Genomic DNA, 21,711 nt, shown 5'->3' with positions numbered 1-21,711 from the left:
CAGAAGTTCGGCGAACAATCCTCCTTCCAAACCATCCTTCAAAAAACTCCTGCCACAAAAAGTCCTCATTATGGCCTCCTCCTTTTGTCGGTACTCCGCCTCACTCACTTTATTTTTCTTCACTTCCTCCTTCTCCATTCTCTCACCCCAACTTGGGCTCTCTGTTTCCCCTTTCTCTTTTTCCTCCACACTCTCACTCCGACTCGAACCAGCTGTTCCTCTTACCCCTCTTGACTCTGCTTCACTTCCCAGGTCCTCTGTTACGCTTTCCTCTCCTCCACTCCTGCTTCTCGATTGGCCCTCCCTGACCCACTCCTCATTCCCGTCTCTCTCCTTCCTCTTCCTCTGCACCTCTCCTCCCTCTTCCTCCATTGGAACAGGAATGGACTCATCAGTGGACACCTGAAGGCCTCCCTCCTCCTTTTTTCCCAGGACTCCTCCCCTTTCTTTTGTCTGTTCCGGCTTTGATTTTCCCGCCATTTCGCCTCCTTCTGTCTGAGCTCCACCCCCAACACTCTTTTGTGTTCCAGACTCAAAAGTTTTAGCTTTCTGTCTGTCAGGCTCTCCACTCTTCTTAGCTCCAGGTTGTTGCTTCTCCTCCTTCTCCTTCTGTTTTGTCTCTTGGCTCTGCTTTTTCTCTTTCCCTCCTCCTGCTGCTGCTTCAGCATAGCTCCTTGACCTCTTTTCGCAGTCTTTATACAGGTGATCCATTGCCCCACAAAGATTGCATTTTTTCTTTTCTCCACAGTCTCTACTGATGTGCCCCACCTTGTTACAGTTCCTGCAAACAGTCTCTGTGCACTCTGCAGCATAGTGGTCTGCTGCAGAGCACTTGTAACAAACATCAGGCTGTCCTGCGTACCTGATAATCCCTCTATTCGGCCCGATGTAGAACACAGGTTTCAGGCCTACATGGGTTCCGCTCCTCTGCTCCATCTTGAACCTCCCATAGAACTTCCTCCAGTTAGTCCAAATGCCTGCAGAATCCATTATTTTAACTAGCCCATGCTTCACTACAAAAAACCTTTCAATAAAGCTCTGGATCTCCTCTTCTGGCACTTGGGCACTATTCATGCGAACATGAAAGGTTTTCCAGTCCAGAGTAAAAATCGGTTCAAAAAAGAACTCACTCGCTGTTTCCATAGGGCTTTGCTCAAACACTCCCTTCTTCTCCCAGCAGATGTCCTCGTTCATCAAGGTGAGATCAAAAAGTCCTCTCTTCCCATAATCCTGCAGGCACAGGATCTCTTCCAACTTTAACTGCAACAATCCAAAGACGATTTCGTCGACGAATCTTTTTCGGTCCCATTTCTGCTGCTCAGCATCCTTCACCTGGAACCGGATAGTATTCTTGCTACTGCTGTATTGCATAGCTTCCAGTCTTACTCGTATACCTCAATCGCCTTCTCTTCCTTCAGCAACCAATAAGCTGCGGTCAAGCCACACACCCAATTGATCAGAGCCAAGAGGCCGAGAAGCGATGCCAACAATGGTTTTGGCCAAACGCCCCGGGCGCGGCCGCCCGCCGCAGCAGTCGTGGTACTTGCTTCTCGGGCGGGCGGAGGGAGGAAGGAAGGAAGGAAGGAAGGAAGGAAAGGTGCCGGGCTCCAACGGGGGCGACCGCCCTTTCTGTGCTCGTTCTGCTTTTAAACTCCAGGTGGAGCCCCTCCCTGAGGGGAAGGGCTGTCCAAAAATTGGATCGAACTCGTAAATGCTCCTCTCCACGGAAATCTTTAGTAAAAGGCGAAAGGTTCATTCGAGCTGTAGAGAAGCCGGAGCGTGCCTTTGCTGGTGGCCGAGCCCTTCCGGCCGGCCCAAAGGCCCAAAGGCCCTCCCCTCTGCCAAGCGGCAGCGAGGCCACGCACGCAAAACAAAAACAGGGAACTCCTCCCAAAACGCATCTGCCGTTCCGCCCCGGCGAAAGGGCGCTTTGCTGCTGCTGCTACACTGGCCTGCTGCGTGTGTTAGGCCTGCCTGAATATGAAATATGAAAAAAAAAAAAAAAAAAAAAAAAAAAAAAAAAAAAGAACGAAAAGAGCGGGAAAACGGCGCGTCCCAGGAAAGGGGAGGGTGGGGCTCTCTCTCCTCTCTCTCTCTCTCTCTCTCTCTCTCTCTCTCTCTCTCTCTCTCTCCTCTCTCTCTCTCTCTCTCTCTCGCTCTCTCTCTCTCTCTCTCTCTCTCTCTTTTTGACCTTTCTGAGAAATGGGCACCGTTCCCGGAGGTACTGCAATACCGGGTCGATGCGTGGAGTGGACGGAGCAAGCCCCGCTTCCATCTCCCGCTTCCAAAAATCCATTTAATATAGACGGTCCCCCTATGGGGGACGTATCAGATATTAAACTGATAAGAACAGATACTACACTTGATCTGAGCCAAGAGGCCGAGAAGCGATGCCCACAATGGTTTTGGCCAAACGCCCCGGGCGCGGCCGCCCGCCGCAGCAGTCGTGGTACTTGCTTCTCGGGCGGGCGGAGGGAGGAAGGAAGGAAGGAAGGAAGGAAGGAAAGGTGCCGGGCTCCAACGGGGGCGACCGCCCTTTCTGTGCTCGTTCTGCTTTTAAACTCCAGGTGGAGCCCCTCCCTGAGGGGAAGGGCTGTCCAAAAATTGGATCGAACTCGTAAATGCTCCTCTCCACGGAAATCTTTAGTAAAAGGCGAAAGGTTCATTCGAGCTGTAGAGAAGCCGGAGCGTGCCTTTGCTGGTGGCCGAGCCCTTCCGGCCGGCCCAAAGGCCCAAAGGCCCTCCCCTCTGCCAAGCGGCAGCGAGGCCACGCACGCAAAACAAAAACAGGGAACTCCTCCCAAAACGCATCTGCCGTTCCGCCCCGGCGAAAGGGCGCTTTGCTGCTGCTGCTACACTGGCCTGCTGCGTGTGTTAGGCCTGCCTGAATATGAAATATGAAAAAAAAAAAAAAAAAAAAAAAAAAAAAAAAAAAGAACGAAAAGAGCGGGAAAACGGCGCGTCCCAGGAAAGGGAGGGTGGGGAGGGAGGGTGGGGCTCTCTCTCTCTCTCTCTCTCTCTCTCTCCTCTCTCTCTCTCTCTCTCTCTCTCTCTCTCTCTCTCTCTCTCTCTTTTGACCTTTCTGAGAAATGGGCACCGTTCCCGGAGGTACTGCAATACCGGGTCGATGCGTGGAGTGGACGGAGCAAGCCCCGCTTCCATCTCCCGCTTCCAAAAATCCATTTAATATAGACGGTCCCCCTATGGGGGACGTATCAGATATTAAACTGATAAGAACAGATTTTTTTTGTTTTTAAAGTTTTTATTTATTTTCCTTGGACAGTGAAAACATAATCATACATAATCAAAACACTAAAAACAATACAAAAGAAACAATCACATAATCCAAGTCATAAAAACTTTACAATGAAGAACAGGGTCTTAGAAAAAACAATTCTTTTAAAAACAATACATAAAACCAACCAAATGTATGTGCAAAAAAAACACAGCTTCCATTTGTACCGGTTAGCAAATGTGACAGAAAAACAACCCGCTTCACCCCCTATCTTTGGACCATGAACCGGCACGAGTCCAGGTGGCAGGCAAACACCAGCAAGGGCCCCATTTCTCCTGGGCGATGTCTTCTCCCTCACGCAGCGCATCCTGTATCTGATACTCTCCGAGCCTGTGGCAAGCCAAGTTCTTCACCTCTCCAGAGGACAGAAGGTTTCCTTTAAACACTAGGAGGTTTCTCGCCTTCCACATGGCCTCTTTAAAACAGTTTAGCATGACCCATAGGTATGGCCATTCCTCTTTTGGGATGAACCCAGGCTTAACCCCATACAAAACCATTGCCTTTAGGAGCCTTCTCTTATTTAAAAAACAGCGCAGAAAAACTTCGGCTTCCCGCCAGACTTTTTTTGCTTGCCCACAGTCCCAGAACAGGTGCGCTGCCGACTCTTCTTCCCCACAGTCCTTAAAAGGACATCTAGGGGTCTTCCCGAGCTTCCTCCGAAACATAGCAGCCCTTACTGGAAGGATCTCATGCACTGTCTGCCATGCCAAGTCCTTGTGCCGATTCATGAGTCTCGGGTGAGCTACCGCCAACCAAATTCCTTCCACAACCTGTGGGTTAAAAAAAGAAACGTTACACATCTTCTCTCTATCCAGTACAAATTTCCGCACTTTCCGGGGGTCCTGCCACACCTCATTATCCAGTGTAAAAAGCTCCTCTTTCTTTAGAAACAGTTTAATTTTATTATAGTGAAAGGGTGCTTCCCATGCCGTCGGCACTGACAAAACAGGGTAAAACATTTTAAAACCTCTTAAGATCGGTCCTAAAAAATATCTCACAAAATGCGCTGTTTTGGATGACCCATACAAACATAACCTTACATGACAAATGACAAAATGCAAAAACAGGGTTTTCGTGAGGTCAGGAACCCCCTTCCCTCCATTTTTTGCGGCCCTGTGTACCACCTCTCTTTTTAGCATTTCATTCTTCCTCCCCCAGAAGAAACGCATCACGCTTCGTGTCAGGGCACACAGGACATTTCTAGTTGGAGGGAACACTGCTGACAAATACAACAAAACAGGTAAAATAACAGATTTTAAAATTAAACATTTTCCCTCAAAGGTGAGTTCCCTGAGGCTCCACAGCCCCAACTTTTGTGCAACCTTTGCTGTAACGTCCACCCAGTTCTGCATCCCAGACCCGTTCTTAAAAAATTTAATCCCTAAAATTTTAATAAAATCATTCTTAAAACACAACCCAATACTGGGTACTCTGGCCCATTTCCCATACATCATGCACTCGCTCTTATTAAGGTTGACTTTAGAACCTGACGCCCTGCAGAACCCCTCAACTGTACTCATTGTCCTCTCCATGGAGAACTCGTCTCTGCAGATGATTGACACATCATCCATATACAAAATGCATTTTACTTGTTCACCTCCACTCCCAGGTACAAACAGTCCACAGGTCTGTTTATTAGCCCTAATAGCAATGGCTAAAGGCTCAATGCTACATATAAACAGCAAAGGAGACAGTGGACAGCCTTGGCGCACTCCACTTCGGATTTTAACTGGTTCAGACGAGCTCCCATTTACCAAAACAACACTTTGAATATCTTTATACAAGATCTGAATCCAATTAACGAACCCGATTGGAAACCCCATTTTCAACAGTACACCAAACATGTACTTGTGCGCTATCCTATCATATGCCTTCTCTAAGTCCAAATTCAGGACACTAAACGGGAGCTCCCTCTCCCTGGCATAACAGATAGTATCTCTCACGAGTATCAGGCTGTCCATTATCCTCCTACCCGGGACTGCACATACCTGGTCCTGATGGATGACTGTATCAATCACCTGCCCCATCCTCCCAGTCAGGATCTTCGCCAGCAACTTATAGTCTGTGTTAAGGAGACTGATTGGACGCCAGTTCTTCAAATCTTCTGGATCTCCCTTCTTATAGAGCAGAGTGATGATGCTCCTCTTGAAGGAAGCAGCCATTTCCCCAGCATTAGAAATCTCTATAAAAACACTCAACAAATCATATTTTAAAATACTCCAAAAGCACTTGTAGTATTCAGCAGGTAAGCCATCCTCCCCAGGCGTTTTCCCCATTTTGCTCATTTTCAAAGCTTTATCCAGCTCTTTTAGAGAAAAGCCCTTTACCAACATCTCCTTCTGTTCATTATTTAACCCTGCATTGATACCTTCAATCATTTCTTTATAATTGCTCTCTACCACACTCTTTTCATTGTACAAATTCTCATAAAAAATTTCCGCCACTTCACACATGTCTTTATTTCCCTTCCTCACCCCACCATCGACCCCTTTTAACCCCTCCATCACCTGCTTCCTGTCAAATACTTTCTTAAAAAAGAACCTTGAACAGGTCTCTTCTTTCTCAATCCTTTCTATCTTGCTTTGCAGTATCACTGACTCACTTTTTTTATACCTTAAATGTTTTATTCTCTCTTTCACCCCCTTTATCTCTTCAGAGACTTCAAAACCCGCCCTCTCCTGCAAAAACAATCTCTGAAGCTTCCTTTCCAGCCATTTGCATTTCTCTCTTGCTTTACGCACCTTATCCCTGCCTTCATTTATAAAAAACAATTTGGTTTTCCTTTTAACAAAATCCCACCACTCACTCTTCCTTTCAAAGAAAACCTGTAGAGACCTCCACCCTTTATACTTCTCTACATATTTCTCTCTTATTTTACTATCCTCTAATAATTTTACATTTAATTTCCATACTCCCTTCCCCTTTTCACTCACCCCTCCCAGATCCAATGTTGACTTCACCATCACATGATCGGAGAAGAACACAGGCTCCAGTTTACAACCTTTCACCTCCACCCCCTCGGAAACAAAGACCATATCGATCCTGGATTTCCTAGTCCCCTGAGGGTTGCTCCAGGTAAAGCCCTCTTCAGAATGGATCCTCTTATAGCAGTCTGTCAACTTAAAATCTTTAATAATTTTGTTCAATAACACCGATGTTTTATCTAATTTAAACTCTTCCTTCCCAGCCTTCCTGTCACTCCCACTCCTCACACAATTCCAGTCACCACCCATCACTACCGGTATGGATGAACTAAGCTCCATCCTCACCAGTCCCAACAGTTCAACCCTCTGGTGTTTCTCCACAGGCGCATACACATTCACCAGTTTAATCTCTTGTTTATTACAAACCACTCTCACCATCACAACCCTCCCATCCTGCAACACACTTCTCTCTTTAATTACACACTTATTATTTTTAAACAGTATTGCCACCCCCGCATTCTTATTTTCATCTGTCCCCGACCACACTGATTCACCTTTCAGCCACATGCTTTCCAACTCTCTATATTCTTTTCTAAACCCAATCCCACACTCTTGTAAAAAGAACACATCTGCATCAATATCTGCTAGCCACTCTAAAACAGCTTTGCACCTGACCTTGCTCACCACACTCCTCACATTCACTGTAGCTATTATGAGCGCCATGTGGAACAACAAAAGGTGTGACAACATAACCATTACATTTTACTTGGCTCCATCCCCACGCTATCTGAGAACTGCTGTACGTTATCATCGTCTAAAAAAGAGGTGCCCCCAGGGTCAACACCCCTCCCACCATAAGACCTGTCACTCAGTACCGAGGAGTCAGAACCAGGAGACACCGGAGCTCCCGGCCTAGCATGCTTACTGTCCTCTTTTATTCCCTTTTTCCCTCTTTTCCCCACTTTCATACCACCTCTTACATCTTCTCCTTTCTCCAATTTCCTTTTCCCCGAAGCTCTCTCCTGCTCCATTTGTTCCTCATCTAGCTCTCCTCCCACCTCTATCTCCTCTTCACTAGACTCCCCCTCCGATCCACTCTCTACATCACTCACCACATATCCCCTTGGATGCATCTGGCCACATGGGATAGGGGTCTCGTCCTGGGTACCTGAGGGACCTACCTCCCCCTCACTCTTATTCGACCCCTCTCCGAGCCCCTCACTGTCCTCTTCTGAAGATGTAACCTGCAGATCTACTGCCAAGGAAACCCCCTGCTGCTCCTTCTGTCCGTCCCCCTGATCCATCTCCTCCTCCCCCTCACTTCCTCTCTGCTCTCCCGCCCCAGATGCCTGCCCCTTCCCCTCATCCTCTCTACTCTCACTCTCCCCTCTCCCCTGCTGCTCACCTCCCTTCCCTTCCCCCTCAGTACTCTCCTTCCTCTTTCCTCTCCCTTCCTGCTGTTCCCTGTCTTCCCTCCCCTCCTCCTCCCTCTCCCTCTCCCTCTCCCTCTGCCTCCCCTCTCCCTCTCCCTCTGCTCTCTCTCCCTCTCTTCATTTCTCTTTGCTTTGTTAGCAAAGGAGGCCGGACAGTGCATAAAAAGGTGCTCAGTACTGTCACATAAGCTACACTTCCTTTTCTCCTGACACTCGCTCGCCACATGCCCCTCACCTTTACAAACATAACACATAATTTTTGTGCACCCCGCCGCCAAGTGACCCATTGCCCCACACTTCCGACACAATTTGGGTTGCCCAAAATAATGTACATAACCCCTATCCATCCCCAGCACTATTTCAGAGGGAATGATTCTATACCCCTCATACCCATTCGGATCTGGCAACAGACTTACACGCACTCTCCATGCACCATTCCATACCCCATCACTATCCCTCACTTTCTCTGCACCCCCATGCACCAAACAATACTTTCTCAGCCATATACACACATCCTCTCCCTGCACAGTCTCCGAACCCATCCTCACAATCACCACCCTCCTAGCAACATCAGTCAAGGTAGTCACATGAAACCTACTCAACTGATGGTCATCTTTCCCTAAAATAAACAACCGGTGACATTTCTGCAAATCACTCACCTCCCTAAAACTCACATCCCAAGTGTTTCCCTTCCCCACAGTAATAATACAATTGAGTTGATCTGGCTTGAATCCCAATTTATTCTGTAACACAGACCTAGAGAACTCAAGCCTATTAAATTCAACCTCCTGCCCCTCTCCTCTCTCCTGCTCCTTCAAGGAAATCCTTATACAATTAAAACGACGTGCCGCAAACCTCGAGGCCGCCATTTTAACTATATAAACACCTTCTCCCACAAAAAAGAAAGCTTAAGTTTTAAATTTAGCCAAGGCCAAAAAAAGCAAGGTATCAACCTATGAAAAGAAAACGAAAAACAGCAGATAAGGTGCCCTCAAAGGGTCCCCCTTACCTGCTCAACAACCTGGCTCCTGGACTGCCGCCTGCCCTAGTCCTCTGCTACCCAGACCACAGCTACCAGCAACCAACGCTGCTCCCGTTTACCTTACCGATACCTTACCGATCGCTTCCAAATCGAGCTGCGGTCAAGCCACACACTGGATCTGAGCCAAGAGGCCGAGAAGCGATGCCCACAATGGTTTTGGCCAAACGCCCCGGGCGCGGCCGCCCGCCGCCCAGTCGTGGTACTTGCTTCTCGGGCGGGCGGAGGGTGGGAAGGAAGGAAGGAAGGAAGGAAGGAAGGAAAGGTGCCGGGCTCCAACGGGGGCGACCGCCCTTTCTGTGCTCGTTCTGCTTTTAAACTCCAGGAACAACAACAACAAGTAAAACGGCGGGAAAACTTGCATCAACACCGGCACCTCCCCTCCAGCAGGGGTAGACAAAGCGCCCACAGGAGGAGATCCAGATCTGACTTTGACCAACGTTAGAGAAAGGTGTGCACCGTTCCCGGAGGCACTGCAATACCGGGCCGATGCGTGGAGTGGACGGAGCAAGCCCCTGTTCCATCTCCAGATTCCAAAAATCAATTTAATATATGGTCCCCTGATAGGGGACGTATCAGATATTAAACTGATAAGAACAGATACTACACTTGATCTTAGCCAAAAGGCCGAGAAGCGATGGCGACTTGGCCCTTGCCCGGGGCCCCCCGGCCCTGTCGGCACAGGGGGATTCAAAGGTGGGTGCAGAATTCCAAGCACATGCAGGCTCCAAAAGAACTGGCTGCAGCCTCCAGAGGGGAAACGTGCAATTTAAGCAGGAGGAAACAAAACAAAGCACAAAAACACACAACACCAAAAGCAAAACGAAACATAAACTGGCGGACTGCGCCTTACAAATAGTCTGGCCACGCTGCTATGCTGTGCAAGGTGACTTGGGTAACTACCAAACTGTGCCTCGCTGGCAGGCTGGCAGGCTGGCAGGCTGGCTGGCAGGCTGAGGACCTGGGCACAGGGACGTGTTCCACCACACTTGTCTGGTTAGCTGCATGCTCCCAGGAAACAGACTGCTGCTGTCTACATCATCACCCCGTGAGAATCAAAGAAAGAAAGGAGAAAACAACGAAAGGAGAAAAGAACAACAACAACAACAACAACAACAACAACAAGTAAAACGGCGGGAAAACTTGCATCAACACCGGCACCTCCCCTCCAGCAGGGGTAGACAAAGCGCCCACAGGAGGAGATCCAGATCTGACTTTGACCAACGTTAGAGAAAGGTGTGCACCGTTCCCGGAGGCACTGCAATACCGGGCCGATGCGTGGAGTGGACGGAGCAAGCCCCTGTTCCATCTCCAGATTCCAAAAATCAATTTAATATATGGTCCCCTGATAGGGGACGTATCAGATATTAAACTGATAAGAACAGATACTACACTTGATCTTAGCCAAAAGGCCGAGAAGCGATGGCGACTTGGCCCTTGCCCGGGGCCCCCCGGCCCTGTCGGCACAGGGGGATTCAAAGGTGGGTGCAGAATTCCAAGCACATGCAGGCTCCAAAAGAACTGGCTGCAGCCTCCAGAGGGGAAACGTGCAATTTAAGCAGGAGGAAACAAAACAAAGCACAAAAACACACAACACCAAAAGCAAAACGAAACATAAACTGGCGGACTGCGCCTTACAAATAGTCTGGCCACGCTGCTATGCTGTGCAAGGTGACTTGGGTAACTACCAAACTGTGCCTCGCTGGCAGGCTGGCAGGCTGGCAGGCTGGCTGGCAGGCTGAGGACCTGGGCACAGGGACGTGTTCCACCACACTTGTCTGGTTAGCTGCATGCTCCCAGGAAACAGACTGCTGCTGTCTACATCATCACCCCGTGAGAATCAAAGAAAGAAAGGAGAAAACAACGAAAGGAGAAAAGAACAACAACAACAACAACAACAACAACAAGTAAAACGGCGGGAAAACTTGCATCAACACCGGCACCTCCCCTCCAGCAGGGGTAGACAAAGCGCCCACAGGAGGAGATCCAGATCTGACTTTGACCAACGTTAGAGAAAGGTGTGCACCGTTCCCGGAGGCACTGCAATACCGGGCCGATGCGTGGAGTGGACGGAGCAAGCCCCTGTTCCATCTCCAGATTCCAAAAATCAATTTAATATATGGTCCCCTGATAGGGGACGTATCAGATATTAAACTGATAAGAACAGATACTACACTTGATCTTAGCCAAAAGGCCGAGAAGCGATGGCGACTTGGCCCTTGCCCGGGGCCCCCCGGCCCGGTCGGCACAGGGGGATTCAAAGGTGGGTGCAGAATTCCAAGCACATGCAGGCTCCAAAAGAACTGGCTGCAGCCTCCAGAGGGGAAACGTGCAATTTAAGCAGGAGGAAACAAAACAAAGCACAAAAACACACAACACCAAAAGCAAAACGAAACATAAACTGGCGGACTGCGCCTTACAAATAGTCTGGCCACGCTGCTATGCTGTGCAAGGTGACTTGGGTAACTACCAAACTGTGCCTCGCTGGCAGGCTGGCAGGCTGGCAGGCTGGCTGGCAGGCTGAGGACCTGGGCACAGGGACGTGTTCCACCACACTTGTCTGGTTAGCTGCATGCTCCCAGGAAACAGACTGCTGCTGTCTACATCATCACCCCGTGAGAATCAAAGAAAGAAAGGAGAAAACAACGAAAGGAGAAAAGAACAACAACAACAACAACAACAACAAGTAAAACGGCGGGAAAACTTGCATCAACACCGGCACCTCCCCTCCAGCAGGGGTAGACAAAGCGCCCACAGGAGGAGATCCAGATCTGACTTTGACCAACGTTAGAGAAAGGTGTGCACCGTTCCCGGAGGCACTGCAATACCGGGCCGATGCGTGGAGTGGACGGAGCAAGCCCCTGTTCCATCTCCAGATTCCAAAAATCAATTTAATATATGGTCCCCTGATAGGGGACGTATCAGATATTAAACTGATAAGAACAGATACTACACTTGATCTTAGCCAAAAGGCCGAGAAGCGATGGCGACTTGGCCCTTGCCCGGGGCCCCCCGGCCCGGTCGGCACAGGGGGATTCAAAGGTGGGTGCAGAATTCCAAGCACATGCAGGCTCCAAAAGAACTGGCTGCAGCCTCCAGAGGGGAAACGTGCAATTTAAGCAGGAGGAAACAAAACAAAGCACAAAAACACACAACACCAAAAGCAAAACGAAACATAAACTGGCGGACTGCGCCTTACAAATAGTCTGGCCACGCTGCTATGCTGTGCAAGGTGACTTGGGTAACTACCAAACTGTGCCTCGCTGGCAGGCTGGCAGGCTGGCAGGCTGGCTGGCAGGCTGAGGACCTGGGCACAGGGACGTGTTCCACCACACTTGTCTGGTTAGCTGCATGCTCCCAGGAAACAGACTGCTGCTGTCTACATCATCACCCCGTGAGAATCAAAGAAAGAAAGGAGAAAACAACGAAAGGAGAAAAGAACAACAACAACAACAACAACAACAAGTAAAACGGCGGGAAAACTTGCATCAACACCGGCACCTCCCCTCCAGCAGGGGTAGACAAAGCGCCCACAGGAGGAGATCCAGATCTGACTTTGACCAACGTTAGAGAAAGGTGTGCACCGTTCCCGGAGGCACTGCAATACCGGGCCGATGCGTGGAGTGGACGGAGCAAGCCCCTGTTCCATCTCCAGATTCCAAAAATCAATTTAATATATGGTCCCCTGATAGGGGACGTATCAGATATTAAACTGATAAGAACAGATACTACACTTGATCTTAGCCAAAAGGCCGAGAAGCGATGGCGACTTGGCCCTTGCCCGGGGCCCCCCGGCCCGGTCGGCACAGGGGGATTCAAAGGTGGGTGCAGAATTCCAAGCACATGCAGGCTCCAAAAGAACTGGCTGCAGCCTCCAGAGGGGAAACGTGCAATTTAAGCAGGAGGAAACAAAACAAAGCACAAAAACACACAACACCAAAAGCAAAACGAAACATAAACTGGCGGACTGCGCCTTACAAATAGTCTGGCCACGCTGCTATGCTGTGCAAGGTGACTTGGGTAACTACCAAACTGTGCCTCGCTGGCAGGCTGGCAGGCTGGCAGGCTGGCTGGCAGGCTGAGGACCTGGGCACAGGGACGTGTTCCACCACACTTGTCTGGTTAGCTGCATGCTCCCAGGAAACAGACTGCTGCTGTCTACATCATCACCCCGTGAGAATCAAAGAAAGAAAGGAGAAAACAACGAAAGGAGAAAAGAACAACAACAACAACAACAACAACAAGTAAAACGGCGGGAAAACTTGCATCAACACCGGCACCTCCCCTCCAGCAGGGGTAGACAAAGCGCCCACAGGAGGAGATCCAGATCTGACTTTGACCAACGTTAGAGAAAGGTGTGCACCGTTCCCGGAGGCACTGCAATACCGGGCCGATGCGTGGAGTGGACGGAGCAAGCCCCTGTTCCATCTCCAGATTCCAAAAATCAATTTAATATATGGTCCCCTGATAGGGGACGTATCAGATATTAAACTGATAAGAACAGATACTACACTTGATCTTAGCCAAAAGGCCGAGAAGCGATGGCGACTTGGCCCTTGCCCGGGGCCCCCCGGCCCTGTCGGCACAGGGGGATTCAAAGGTGGGTGCAGAATTCCAAGCACATGCAGGCTCCAAAAGAACTGGCTGCAGCCTCCAGAGGGGAAACGTGCAATTTAAGCAGGAGGAAACAAAACAAAGCACAAAAACACACAACACCAAAAGCAAAACGAAACATAAACTGGCGGACTGCGCCTTACAAATAGTCTGGCCACGCTGCTATGCTGTGCAAGGTGACTTGGGTAACTACCAAACTGTGCCTCGCTGGCAGGCTGGCAGGCTGGCAGGCTGGCTGGCAGGCTGAGGACCTGGGCACAGGGACGTGTTCCACCACACTTGTCTGGTTAGCTGCATGCTCCCAGGAAACAGACTGCTGCTGTCTACATCATCACCCCGTGAGAATCAAAGAAAGAAAGGAGAAAACAACGAAAGGAGAAAAGAACAACAACAACAACAACAACAACAAGTAAAACGGCGGGAAAACTTGCATCAACACCGGCACCTCCCCTCCAGCAGGGGTAGACAAAGCGCCCACAGGAGGAGATCCAGATCTGACTTTGACCAACGTTAGAGAAAGGTGTGCACCGTTCCCGGAGGCACTGCAATACCGGGCCGATGCGTGGAGTGGACGGAGCAAGCCCCTGTTCCATCTCCAGATTCCAAAAATCAATTTAATATATGGTCCCCTGATAGGGGACGTATCAGATATTAAACTGATAAGAACAGATACTACACTTGATCTTAGCCAAAAGGCCGAGAAGCGATGGCGACTTGGCCCTTGCCCGGGGCCCCCCGGCCCGGTCGGCACAGGGGGATTCAAAGGTGGGTGCAGAATTCCAAGCACATGCAGGCTCCAAAAGAACTGGCTGCAGCCTCCAGAGGGGAAACGTGCAATTTAAGCAGGAGGAAACAAAACAAAGCACAAAAACACACAACACCAAAAGCAAAACGAAACATAAACTGGCGGACTGCGCCTTACAAATAGTCTGGCCACGCTGCTATGCTGTGCAAGGTGACTTGGGTAACTACCAAACTGTGCCTCGCTGGCAGGCTGGCAGGCTGGCAGGCTGGCTGGCAGGCTGAGGACCTGGGCACAGGGACGTGTTCCACCACACTTGTCTGGTTAGCTGCATGCTCCCAGGAAACAGACTGCTGCTGTCTACATCATCACCCCGTGAGAATCAAAGAAAGAAAGGAGAAAACAACGAAAGGAGAAAAGAACAACAACAACAACAACAAGTAAAACGGCGGGAAAACTTGCATCAACACCGGCACCTCCCCTCCAGCAGGGGTAGACAAAGCGCCCACAGGAGGAGATCCAGATCTGACTTTGACCAACGTTAGAGAAAGGTGTGCACCGTTCCCGGAGGCACTGCAATACCGGGCCGATGCGTGGAGTGGACGGAGCAAGCCCCTGTTCCATCTCCAGATTCCAAAAATCAATTTAATATATGGTCCCCTGATAGGGGACGTATCAGATATTAAACTGATAAGAACAGATACTACACTTGATCTTAGCCAAAAGGCCGAGAAGCGATGGCGACTTGGCCCTTGCCCGGGGCCCCCCGGCCCGGTCGGCACAGGGGGATTCAAAGGTGGGTGCAGAATTCCAAGCACATGCAGGCTCCAAAAGAACTGGCTGCAGCCTCCAGAGGGGAAACGTGCAATTTAAGCAGGAGGAAACAAAACAAAGCACAAAAACACACAACACCAAAAGCAAAACGAAACATAAACTGGCGGACTGCGCCTTACAAATAGTCTGGCCACGCTGCTATGCTGTGCAAGGTGACTTGGGTAACTACCAAACTGTGCCTCGCTGGCAGGCTGGCAGGCTGGCAGGCTGGCTGGCAGGCTGAGGACCTGGGCACAGGGACGTGTTCCACCACACTTGTCTGGTTAGCTGCATGCTCCCAGGAAACAGACTGCTGCTGTCTACATCATCACCCCGTGAGAATCAAAGAAAGAAAGGAGAAAACAACGAAAGGAGAAAAGAACAACAACAACAACAACAACAACAAGTAAAACGGCGGGAAAACTTGCATCAACACCGGCACCTCCCCTCCAGCAGGGGTAGACAAAGCGCCCACAGGAGGAGATCCAGATCTGACTTTGACCAACGTTAGAGAAAGGTGTGCACCGTTCCCGGAGGCACTGCAATACCGGGCCGATGCGTGGAGTGGACGGAGCAAGCCCCTGTTCCATCTCCAGATTCCAAAAATCAATTTAATATATGGTCCCCTGATAGGGGACGTATCAGATATTAAACTGATAAGAACAGATTTTTTTTTTTTTTTTTTTTTTTTTTTTATATATTTTTTTAAATTATATATTAATGATATGATATTAGTTAATTTGTTAATTTATTATGTCATGGATTTTTGGTGTATAGGAAAAGTATATAAGACAACACATGTTAAAGATTTTTTATTTTACATTCACAAACATTTTGTACACGCAAGAATGTGCCCCTAAAGACCATCCTTCACCCTGACCCCATGAAACCACACCCAGACCCATCAACCAGCTCAGTGACCCAATCCATCCCGCCTTCCCATTACATTCACAAACATTTTGTACACGCAAGAATGTGCCCCTAAAGACCATCCTTCACCCTGACCCCATGAAACCACACCCAGACCCATCAACCAGCTCAGTGACCCAATCCATCCCGCCTTCCCATCGTTCCAGATGCCATTCCATCATCACCTTTTCCAGGCCTCCAACAGACAGATCCCGCGACACATAATCTTTCACAAAGGAGAGCGCAAGTTTTTTTGTTTCACCCACTGTCAACAGTTTATTTTGCAACACCAACAAGTTCCTTACTCTCCAGATTGCATCCTTTATACAGGTGATCACAACCCATAAACTGGACCAAATTTCTTTGCAGAAGGCTTTTTTACTGATCCCGTAGAGCACCATCCAATCATCCATGATATTTTTGTCCACAAACAGGTCAGTAAGACCTGCTGTTTCTCTCCATACGTCTGCTGCAAATGTGCATTCCCAAAACAAGTGTAGACATGTCTCATCCGCCCCACAGCCCTCTCTGGGGCATCTAGGGGTTCTGGAAAGGTTTCTTGCATTCAGTGTTGCTCTCACAGGCAGGATTTCATGGGCCACAAGCCAGGACAGATCTCGATGCCGATTCACTAGGCCAGGATGGGCCACGTTCCTCCACACCACCTTTGGGTCAGCCAAAATGGCCCCCTTGACTTGGCACATTTGTTCTTTTCCCTGTACAAAAACATAGTTTTTTATGGTTTATCAGCACATCCTTCTCACATTTCTCAATATCTCGGTCTTTTAAAAATCTTTTAATAATTTCATAATGATACGGTATCTCAAAAGCAGTGGGTACAGATAATGAGATACTTACCATTTTCAACCTCCTGAGATATGATCCCAAGAAAAACCTAACCAGGAAAGCTCCTTTACAGGCTCCATTTACACACATGTTAAAATGGAGACAAACATACTTTATCATTAAAAACATGAATATGTCTGGCAACCCTTTACCACCCATTTGCTTCCCTTTGACCACAATCTCCCTTTTTAATCTCTCCCATTTAGATCCCCAGAAGAACTGGAACAGCTCCCTCCTGAGGACACCAACCGTTTGCTTAGCTGGAGGAAAGATCATTGAGGTATATAATAGAACAGGTAAAATAACAGCTTTAACGATTAGAACCTTCCCTTCCAGCGTGAGGTTCCGAAGCTTCCAGTAACCCAGCTTCTTCTTAACTTTTACCCCCACCTCCTCCCAATTCTTAGTTCCATCACCCACCACACCAAAATTAACTCCCAATATTTTAATACAGTCCTTTTTTACATTTAAGTCCTCCCCGACTGTTGTATCCCACTTCCCAAAAAACATGACTTCACTCTTTTCTTTGTTCAGCTTGGACCCAGATGCCTTACAAAACTGTTCTGTTATTGATAAAACTTTACTCGCAGACGGTTCATCCACACAAACAACATTCACGTCATCCATATAAAGGGCACATTTTACCTCCATCCCCCCACTCCCAGGGATTCTAAAACCAGTGATATTTTTCTCCCTTCTCAGAACCTGCGCCAAGGGTTCCATGCAGCAAACAAACAGTAAGGGGGATAAAGGACACCCTTGCCTGACACCACAGTTTATTCCAACTGCTTTTGACAACACCCCATTTATCAATATTCTGCTCTCAATCCCTTTGTACAGCAGACCCACCCAGGCTAGAAACTTCTCTGGAAACCCCATCTTTAGCAGAATATGAAACATAAACTGGTGCGAGATCCGATCATAAGCCTTCTCCAAATCTAAATTTAATAAACACAGCCTCATGTTTCTGTCTCTCGCATAACAGATGGTGTCACGAATCATTACCAGACTGTCCGTGATCCTCCTTCCAGGCACAGCACAGGTCTGATCCGGGTCTATCACTTCTTCCAAAATGTTTTTCATCCTAAGGGTTAAAACCTTACTAAAAATTTTAAAATCCACATTCAATAAACTGATAGGCCTCCAATTCTTCAGGTCCTGCTTATCGTTTTTTTTAAAAATCAGAGAAATGATCCCCTGTCTAAAACTTTCAGGTAAGAGCTCTTGTTTCCCAAACTCCTTAACCAAAAGAATATCCTCTGCTAAAATATCCCCAAATTCCAAATAAAACTCCAAAGGGAGTCCATCACTCCCTGGGACCTTCCCTCTTTTAAAACTTTCCATTGCCTTTCCCACCTCCTCTAAAGTCAAATCTCTCTCTCCAACTGTTCCCCATAAATCACTTTCTTCTCCAAGGCCCTCCCCAGCTCCTCCATTTTATCTTTCTCTACCTCTCTCTCCCCATATAGTTCTTTATAAAACCCCTCAGCCACTCCCAACATCTCCTCAGTGGTTGAGATCACAGCACCCTCCTTCTTCAACCCTTCCATTGTCTTGCTCCCCTCAAGAACTTTTTTAAAAAAGAAACGAGAACATGTTTCATCTTCTTCTAACACCTTAACCCGACTCTGGAACATGATTTTCTTACATTTCCTCTCAAAAAAAACTTTTAATTCTTTTTTAACCTGACTTATTTCTTCATTGAAGTCAAACCCCTTTTCCCTCAATCGATAGTATCGGTTTAACCTCTTATTTAACCCGTCCATTCTCCTCCTTTCCTTCCCTGCCTTCCTCTTACCCACTAAAATAAAGAATTCTCTAATCCTTTTTTTAACTTCTTCCCACCACAGCCCTTCTGTTTCAAAACACCCCTTCAGAGACCTCCATTCCTCATACCTCACCTGGAATAAAGCTCCTATAGCCTTATCCTCTAAAAGTGACACATTTAGCTTCCACACACCCTTCCCCAAGGTGACACATGAAGCCAAATCGATTTTTGCATTTAAAATCAAATGATCTGAAAAAAAGACTGGGCTCACTGTACAGTCTACGCATTTGACCCCCTTGCTCACAAAAACAAAATCAATCCTCGAACTTTGAGACCCATTGTCCCTCACCCACGTAAACCCCTTCTCATCAGGCCTGTGCTTATGGAAAAGATCAATCAATTTAAAATCTTTAACAATCTCATTTAACACCAGTGAGGACTTATCTAATTTAAAATCATCCTTTATAGGTGCTTTCTCTTCCTTTCTAAGAACACAATTGAAATCACCTGCTAAAAGCACTGTTTTGTTTCTTACTAAAACACTTTTTAATTCATTGAATAAACTGGCTCGCTCATGTACATTCGGCGCTGCATGCATGTTAATCAAATCACAGTCTTTCCCCTGAACACAAATTTCTACTTTTAAAAGTCTCCCCGCCTTCACCACAGTACTCCCTTTCACCACCAAATTCCTATTTTTTATTAAAATGGCTACTCCATCAGATTTATTATCGTCAGACCCACTCCAAAAAGACGGGCCATAATTCCATTTTCCCTCCATATCTGCATAGTTTTCTTTAAAAGAAAACCCACACTCCTGTAACATAAACACATCAAACTTCTGGCTACCCAAAAAGGATAAAATAGCCTCACCCCTCAGGTTACTCTTCATACTCCTTACATTTATGGTAGCCACTGAAAGCGCCATTATAAAAAATAAATAGGCATCCATTTTTTAAAACTAAGTGTGGCCATTACCAAAACTTCCCAAGCCTGGATCTAGAAAGGATTGGTCATTCTGTTCTCTCCCAGGATAATCTTCCCTTTCTGAGCCCGAAGGGGAAGACACAGCCTCAAAGCCACCACCATAACACCCCACCCCGTCATCCCGATTCACAAAAGTTCCCTCCTGATCAGTTTCTTCAACAGAATCATGTTTTCTTTTTTTTGCATTCTCCAGTTCCTTCATTTCAAAGTCCCTGTTTTCATCCTCGCTACCCAGTGAGGACTCCGAACATACCAATGAGTCACTTGCAACACTGCAAGGACTGCTGGGAATTGTACACCTCTCCTGCTGCAACTCTCCAGCAGCCATCACCCTACTAGGCCCCACCTCCGGTTCCTCACTCTCAGCTGCACCTGCATCCCCCTCAATTACCTTCTGCCTCTCCAAACCAATCACCTTACCGTTCCCCAGATTTGAATCTGACTCCACCCTATCCTCTTCCACCTCCTCACCTGATGAAGACACCACCAAATCATCAACCACACTCCCCTTCAAAACGATCTTTTCATTGTCCTGAACCTCTTTTTCTACATCCACAGAAGTACTCTCATCCTGAACCTCACCCTCCTTAACCACCACCACACCTGCATTGTTGTAATTCTTTTTTGCCATGTTAGCATAGGATTTTGGGCAATTCCTAAACAAATGGCATGTTTCCCCACACAGATTGCATTTCCTTTGGTTATTACATTCGGCATAGACATGGCCGACACCCCTACACTTTTTGCATACTACCGTTTTACAAGCCTCACGAAGGTGCCCCATTTCTCCACAGTTCCTACACAACTTTGGTTGACCCTGATAGTACACCAGCCCTCTATTGTCACCAAGCACAATAGTCTGAGGAATATGCTGCAAACCGCCATACCCCCCAGGGTCTGGCCACTGCACTACCAGAACTTTCCAGGAACAAGTCCAAATCCCCTCTGAATCCATCACTTTCACTGGTAACCCTTTAACTGTGCAAAACCGTGCTAACCAAGTAGCCACATCCTCTGCTTCCACTAGCTCATTAAACATCTTTACAAAAACAGTTTTCACCCCAGTGTGACTTAACCTCTCTACATTAAACTCCCTCAACAAACCCTCGTGTCTCTTTTCCTCATACCTTCTCCAAAAATTTTCCATAACCAAGGAACTAAACAAACTCACATCCCATCCCTTCCCTCCTGGAAGGTTGATAAGACAGTAAATATCAACAGGTCTAAGGCCCAGCTCTTTTTGTAGGACTTTTTTTTGAAAAATCTGTCCTGGTCACCTCTAAACCTTCACTTTCCTTTAACCAAAATCTAGCACAATGGCGCCGCCGCACCCCTAGCCTAGTAGCAGCCATCACCAAAAAATAAATAAAAGAAACAAAATGCACAAAGAAAAAAAAAAAAGGTAAGCCCCAAAGGGCCTTACCCGCAAACTCTCGCTTCCTCTCTCTGTCCTGTCCTCCTTTCTCCACACAACAGCAAAAGAGCAAAAACCAGAACCTGGGGAACAAAAACAAATTAGACAACAAATATATATAACTCCTCTCAATTAATTCTCCGCAACCAAACGGTATCGCTTCCAACCAAGAGATTCCCCGCACGCAGGTACTACACTTGATCTTGGCCAAGAGGCCGAGAAGCGATGGCGACTTGGCCCTTGCCCGGGGCCCCCCGGCCCGGTCGGCACAGGGGGATTCAAAGGTGGGTGCCAAATTCCAAGCACATGCAGGCTCCAAAAGAACTAGCTGCAGCCTCCAGAGGGGAAACGTGCAATTTAAGCAGGAGGAAACAAAACAAAGCACAAAAACACACAACACCAAAAGCAAAACGAAACATAAACTGGCGGACTGCGCCTTACAAATAGTCTGGCCACGCTGCTATGCTGTGCAAGGTGACTTGGGTAACTACCAAACTGTGCCTCGCTGGCAGGCTGGCAGGCTGGCAGGCTGGCTGGCAGGCTGAGGACCTGGGCACAGGGACGTGTTCCACCACACTTGTCTGGTTAGCTGCATGCTCCCAGGAAACAGACTGCTGCTGTCTACATCATCACCCCGTGAGAATCAAAGAAAGAAAGGAGAAAACAACGAAAGGAGAAAAGAACAACAACAACAACAACAACAACAACAAGTAAAACGGCGGGAAAACTTGCATCAACACCGGCACCTCCCCTCCAGCAGGGGTAGACAAAGCGCCCACAGGAGGAGATCCAGATCTGACTTTGACCAACGTTAGAGAAAGGTGTGCACCGTTCCCGGAGGCACTGCAATACCGGGCCGATGCGTGGAGTGGACGGAGCAAGCCCCTGTTCCATCTCCAGATTCCAAAAATCAATTTAATATATGGT

General features: G+C 48.0%; 11 non-coding genes and 3 pseudogenes across 11 annotated transcripts; all 14 read right to left on the bottom strand.

Annotated features, from left to right (window-relative positions):
• Nucleotides 1-1,663: 1,663 nt before the first annotated feature.
• Nucleotides 1,664-1,781, bottom strand: LOC121311159. The gene has a single exon (XR_005949114.1). It is a non-coding gene; the product is annotated as a U5 spliceosomal RNA (small nuclear RNA).
• A 418-nt stretch (nt 1,782-2,199) lies between these two features.
• On the bottom strand, nt 2,200-2,392 carry LOC121311201. The gene has a single exon (XR_005949154.1). It is a non-coding gene; the product is annotated as a U2 spliceosomal RNA (small nuclear RNA).
• A 181-nt stretch (nt 2,393-2,573) lies between these two features.
• Nucleotides 2,574-2,691, bottom strand: LOC121311158. Its single transcript, XR_005949113.1, has one exon. It is a non-coding gene; the product is annotated as a U5 spliceosomal RNA (small nuclear RNA).
• Nucleotides 2,692-3,086: 395 nt separating this feature from the next.
• LOC121311217 lies at nt 3,087-3,323 on the bottom strand (annotated as a pseudogene).
• Nucleotides 3,324-9,139: 5,816 nt separating this feature from the next.
• On the bottom strand, nt 9,140-9,330 carry LOC121311185. The gene has a single exon (XR_005949139.1). It is a non-coding gene; the product is annotated as a U2 spliceosomal RNA (small nuclear RNA).
• Nucleotides 9,331-9,924: 594 nt separating this feature from the next.
• On the bottom strand, nt 9,925-10,115 carry LOC121311173. Its single transcript, XR_005949128.1, has one exon. It is a non-coding gene; the product is annotated as a U2 spliceosomal RNA (small nuclear RNA).
• A 591-nt stretch (nt 10,116-10,706) lies between these two features.
• LOC121311162 lies at nt 10,707-10,897 on the bottom strand. The gene has a single exon (XR_005949117.1). It is a non-coding gene; the product is annotated as a U2 spliceosomal RNA (small nuclear RNA).
• Nucleotides 10,898-11,485: 588 nt separating this feature from the next.
• On the bottom strand, nt 11,486-11,676 carry LOC121311238. Its single transcript, XR_005949174.1, has one exon. It is a non-coding gene; the product is annotated as a U2 spliceosomal RNA (small nuclear RNA).
• Nucleotides 11,677-12,264: 588 nt separating this feature from the next.
• On the bottom strand, nt 12,265-12,455 carry LOC121311226. Its single transcript, XR_005949171.1, has one exon. It is a non-coding gene; the product is annotated as a U2 spliceosomal RNA (small nuclear RNA).
• A 588-nt stretch (nt 12,456-13,043) lies between these two features.
• On the bottom strand, nt 13,044-13,234 carry LOC121311215. The gene has a single exon (XR_005949164.1). It is a non-coding gene; the product is annotated as a U2 spliceosomal RNA (small nuclear RNA).
• Nucleotides 13,235-13,822: 588 nt separating this feature from the next.
• LOC121311204 lies at nt 13,823-14,013 on the bottom strand. Its single transcript, XR_005949157.1, has one exon. It is a non-coding gene; the product is annotated as a U2 spliceosomal RNA (small nuclear RNA).
• A 582-nt stretch (nt 14,014-14,595) lies between these two features.
• Nucleotides 14,596-14,786, bottom strand: LOC121311156. Its single transcript, XR_005949112.1, has one exon. It is a non-coding gene; the product is annotated as a U2 spliceosomal RNA (small nuclear RNA).
• Nucleotides 14,787-15,374: 588 nt separating this feature from the next.
• On the bottom strand, nt 15,375-15,576 carry LOC121311216 (annotated as a pseudogene).
• A 6,026-nt stretch (nt 15,577-21,602) lies between these two features.
• On the bottom strand, nt 21,603-21,711 carry LOC121311235 (annotated as a pseudogene; the record flags this gene model as incomplete).

The sequence above is a fragment of the Polyodon spathula genome, unplaced genomic scaffold (assembly GCF_017654505.1).
Source record: "Polyodon spathula isolate WHYD16114869_AA unplaced genomic scaffold, ASM1765450v1 scaffolds_3021, whole genome shotgun sequence".
NCBI lineage: Eukaryota > Metazoa > Chordata > Actinopteri > Acipenseriformes > Polyodontidae > Polyodon > Polyodon spathula.
The sequence above is the reverse complement of the archived record's forward strand: the minus strand, read 5'-3'. Positions and strand labels throughout refer to the sequence as shown.